The following is a 5399-nucleotide window of genomic DNA, read 5'->3' on the forward strand; positions in this document are numbered from 1 at the left end:
ACTTCAGGGCTCTGCCTTCTGAAGGACTTATCAATTACTTTCATACCTAATGAAACTGGCAGACTCTGTCTGCCCCCTTGTCCAAGGACAAAGAGGGAACGGCAGTATTAAGGGGAAATGTGAGTGATCCTTAAGAAAATATGAATGACCTATTGGAAGCAAGGTCAGCAACATGCATAACAGTGGGGCAAGCTCCTGAAGAGAGAGAATACCCGTTGGGGCCATTGCTAAATCTAGATGTCTGGATGGAGAATCCAGCAGTGGGATTTATGCTTCTGGATGGCAGGCTCCATGGACTATAAGCCCCAGAGCCCTTTCACTGGAGAGAGGCAGTCACAAGCACCACATAAGCCCAAATATTCACAGATGTGAAGCCACAACGTTACCACTGCTGCTTCTGCTGGGGAATTTACTAGTCCCAAAGTAAATAATGAGTTTTAGTTCTGGGGAACTGTCTTTTCATAGAAAAGACCAGAATCCAAGCCAGGATTCAAATCTCATCCTGATTGTCTGCCTCTGTCTCTGTCCTTTCCTCCCTCCTTCTGTCCCTCTCTCTTTCTCACAGCATCCATGGTGTCTGATTCTAAATATAGCTCAAACAACCAGAAACATTAGAAGATAAATAAAGAGAACTAAAATGAAAGAGCATCGGGCAATTCTTTCGTTTTCCTAACCAGACCAGACAATGGAGAAATACAGAAAAGCTTCTGCCAAATCCATCATGCTATGACTACAACTTCCCAATTCTTTCATCATCAAAAGAGAGTCAGTAGTCAGGTACTATCAGCAGAAATAGGCTTTATAAGTAGTAATGCAAGCACTGAGATTTAAGCCTCTTAAAAAACCCAGACTTACAGCACTTAGACTGATAACAGATTATATCTCAGAAATGTCTTCTATCTGGCATCCTGTGTCTTGAAGAAACACAGAAACTAGTAATATGGATTAGTTTATTTATACATTTTTGGCCTTATTCATCTTCTAGAATTAGAAAAAAATTAAAACATTGACTGGTTAATACCATAATTAGGAACAACACAAGTTACAAAATAGCAATGTAGAAGGTAATTTTAGGATTAAAATAGATTTTTGGCTTTCATGATTCATAAGATTTTATTTGTCAGACAGGCTGGCATTTGTGTGGGGGTGGGTGGGAAGGGAGCAAGTGCTGGGGGGTAGGGAGACTCCCAGATTTAGAGAGCATAGACCCAAATGAAAACTGCTTTTTTTTTTTCATGTCGGTGGAATTTGCATGATCATAATTCTTATTTTACTAATGTTTTACAGTAAGCGTGGGGAATATAGACAAGGATGGAGTAAGGGAAAGAAGAAAAATATCTCTCCAGTTCCTTGAATTACTGAAGCGTGTACTAGAATAAGAAAGTTCAGTAAAAGTATAATGTTCCTGTTACCACAGAGTTCCTGTTACCACAGAGCTCTTAGTGGAGATGTGTGACAGAGACAGGGCAACTCTTTAGGTCTGGTAGAAGTGACTGTGGATAGAGAATTAATCCTACATCAGACTTGGCACATGTGGAAGAATGTGCAATGTAGCTGCTATACAACTGAGCAGATGAAAAGCTGACTCTCCAGAATGTACTTCCTAGCACGGAGTAGGAGCATGTATGCCCCTTCTCTGGTCTCAGTGTCTCTTCCTCCTCAGCGGAGAAGAGACACCCTGCAAACCATGCAGCAGTGGTAAAACTATTGGGCAAGACTTTTTTAGAAAAAAGAAAGATTTTTTTTTTTTTTTCTGGTGGTGTTCATTGACCAGAAGTGACTTCTTTGACTTTAGGGCAGTAGCATTGTGTCCTGGAGATAACATAATCTACACTCAACACTCTTAAGAGGCGTAGGAGAGTGAGGACCTAGACTAGTAGGAAGGGTAATATGTGGGTTCCATCTAAGGATAAGGGCACAAAACAGCTAATTCTGTATCACCACAAAAGAACTGCCACAGATAAATGAGACCTTCGTTCTTTCCATTCACACAAAACCTCACCTTTTCCAGCTTATGCTGCTAAATCTAAGGTCAGCTGAATCACAGCTCGGGATACTATTACTGTGTTTCCACAGTTATGGTGAAAAGCTACATTCCTAATAGTTTTTTTTTTCCCCTAATTAAATGGATTTGAATAAGCTGAAAGCCTAAAATCTAGGGACTCTTCATTATTTTATTTATTGGGGGGAAATCCTTAAAAGTTGTACTGCCATTTTTCTTTTACTTACAAAATTGGAAGGATATGAAATGCATAGTGACAATTTATTATACAAATCATAGAAATGTTCAACGTGAATCTAATTTTATCCATTGGGCAAAGAAACAAAAGGGGGTAAGTTCTCTTAAGAAGAATCCCAATGCATTTAAGGTGAAGAATAGTACACTAGCTTCCCCCCCTTAGTTGGGGGGGGGGGAAGGATATGTGGAAATGAACATGATAGGAAGCAAAGTGTCCATTAAACAAACAGCTATAATTTGTGAAACAGTTCTGTCAGAGCGGTGTGAGGCATGGATCATTGGTTTATCTTTGCAAGTGATCTCATGTTTTAGGTAACTAGAATGAGATTATATAGCTGGGCAATGGCTGGCATAGTGAGTGGATATAGATTTTAACTTCAATTCACAGCAAATGATGATCACAGATTTAGCACCTTAGTTTGTACCTCCTCTGTACCTGAATCATCTATTGCTGTGAACCTTGAGCTTTAGGTGAGAAGGCTGGGTTCTTCGATAACTCCTCTGTGATTACTCAAGGACTGTAGTTCACTCCAACTCAAGGGGTGGTTTTCTTGTTAGAGAAAGTATTCGAGGCTAAATAGGAGACTGAAGTCTTGAAGACGTTTTACAGTGGTGACAGGTGTTTTGATTCAGGAGTAGGATCTTTAACAAGTCAAATGCGTATTATCCCCCCCTTTTTTTAAAATTTTTTTAACATTTATTTATTATTGAGAGACGAGAGAGACAGACCATTAGCAGGGGAGGGGCAGAGAGAGAGGGAGACACAGAATCTGAAACAGGCTCCAGGCTCCAAGCTGTCAGCACAGAGCCCGATGCAGGGCTTGAACTCACGGACTGTGAGATCATGACCTGAGCCGAAGTTGGCTGCTTAACCAACTGAGCCACCCAGGCGCCCCATTATCCCCCCTTTTAAAGATTTCATTTTTTAAATTAATCTCTACACCCAACGTGGGCTTGAACCCACAACCGTGAGATCAAGAGTCACAGCTCTACCGACTAAGCCAGCCAGACGCCCCTACATATTATCTCCTTTTAAACATTAAGTTTTTTTAAGCACCAGAATTATATTTTTTGTCTTGAGATAGTGCTTTCTTCTATATTTGATTTCTTGGTTTCCTTGGTAGATACTACGGTCTCTTCCAATATTTCTTCAAAATTTCCCCCTATCTGGAAGTTTTTCTTAGAGGCTATCTTAGAAACCTTCTCTAAAGAGACAGACCAGTGGATGAGTCTTTGGAGGTCGTAAAACTGAGGATTCTAGGTGGAAACAGATAACCCGGATCGGAAGGTGGATTCAGTCCTAAAATGCTTAATCCACTGGCGCTAAAACGTGGGTCTTCACTTTACAGTAGCTCCCCATAAAGCTGCTATCTCAATACCAAGAGCCATTTTGACGCTGTGCAAGTCCTGGTATTCCTGAAGGTGGCAAGCCATGTCACACTCTTGGTGAGATCACTCTGCAGCGGCCCAACACTATCCTGGCAGCTGGCCCTGTCTGCACTGTGCCGCTCTCCAGCTCCAGCCTCTCCAACACTCGTTGGCCCCACGCAGCCCCTCGGTCTGGACCGTGCATGCCTGCAGTTCGCACCGGTACTCGTGAATCTCCTCGCGGCCGGCCCTGCTGGCCTCCGTGCTTCGCGCCGCCTGCTAGCTCAGGCTGGCCAACCTGGACTTGCACATTCCTCCACTGACCTGGCGGCCAGGGAACCTCAACGCTGAACTGAGGTGCGGTGTGGCCACAGCCACGCTCACGTCGGCCGAGGCCTGCGACGACACCTACAGTGTGGCCAGCGGCTCGGCCACCTCCTCATCCTGCACCTGGCGCACGAAGGCCAGGTCGTCTAGCAGCGACTCCAGCCTCTTCTCCAGGTCCAGGCGGGCCAGCGAGGTGCCATCCACATCGCGCTGCCACGCCTCCGGGCACCCTTGGCTCCCCTCCTCGTAGCCTGACGGCAACCGCCGCGCCTCGTCCGCCCGGCCGACGCGCTCCAGCGGAGTCCGCGCCTGCGCCGAGCCCGCCTCCTACAGCTGCGCGCGCAGCTCACGCCGGAAGAGCTCACCAGGCGCGTCGGGCCGACGTGGCGCTGCCCCAGCGCGGTCGCCTCGGCTTGGATCGGTCTTCTACTTCCTGCGCTGGTGCGCCTCCTCCGTGAATACGGCGAAGCGGTCGTCGAGGCCTTGAAGCTGCTCCGTCTCCTGGGTGCGCGCAGCTGCCGGACTCGGGTCCGGCCCGTCGGATGCCGCAGGGCCACGGGCGGTGGGCCGGACGCAGGCCGAGCGAGGAGGCCCCGGAGGCCTCATTGCCGCGGGACAGCGACTGCGAGATACCTGTGCCACCGGCACTGGAGAGTCACGAGGACAGCCGAGGGCCATCTTCCAACACCTTGTGGTAGCAGGACGAGGCGCACAGGTAGTGCTCCGAGTTGAACGAAGCTTAAGGGAGAGCAGCTGCGGCGGAAGCTGCAGAGGAGTCTGCTTTCACGAGGCGCGTGAGACAGACCCAGGAAGGCTGCCCTTACCCAGTCCCACCCGCACGCCTACTCCACCCATCCATACCACACCGCTCGACCACTGTCACCTCCAGCATCTGGTCTGCCTCCCTCGTCTCCCCCTCGTCCCATCTGTCCATCCTACACGTGTCTGCTTCTGGTACTCCCTCTCCGGCTTGTCCTGGCCCCTTATACAGCCTCTACCTCCTCCATGGCTAAACTGCCATTCTGGTATCTTGATTGGAGCTTCTCCGGCCTGCCCTGAAGCTTTGCTCAATTTGACATAATCGCCCTCTCTTCCTCTCTTTGGCGTCACCGCTGGCTCTTGCTCTCTGACTGTAATCATACTCAGGTTTATCGTATCCAAAACTAGCCAAACAAACAAGAAAACCGAACCCACAAACATACACGTGAACAAAGCCACTTTCCCGCCGCTCTGCTGCCCCCCTAAGCAAGGGCCTTCCTTCGTTCTCTTCATCACAAAACTTCTGTAAAAAGTCATCTTTGCCAACTGCTTCCGTGCGGATATCACCCACTCCCTTCATCTTTGTAATCTGGCTTTAGCTCTTCTCACTCCATAATAATTTTTTGAAGGTCGATAGCTGCTTACCAAATGCAGGGTTTTGTTTTTTATGCTTATTTTCCCTAATCACTTTATATGATTTTCCCTG

General features: G+C 47.3%; 1 pseudogene; it reads right to left on the bottom strand.

Moving 5' to 3' along the window:
• Positions 1 to 3156: 3156 nt before the first annotated feature.
• LOC109268866 (alpha-internexin-like) lies at positions 3157 to 4868 on the bottom strand (annotated as a pseudogene).
• Between the last annotated feature and the right edge of the window lie 531 nt (positions 4869 to 5399).

Source organism: Panthera pardus, unplaced genomic scaffold (genome assembly GCF_024362965.1).
Source record: "Panthera pardus isolate Hobbes unplaced genomic scaffold, ASM2436296v1 HiC_scaffold_8, whole genome shotgun sequence".
In the NCBI taxonomy this organism is placed as follows: domain Eukaryota; kingdom Metazoa; phylum Chordata; class Mammalia; order Carnivora; family Felidae; genus Panthera; species Panthera pardus.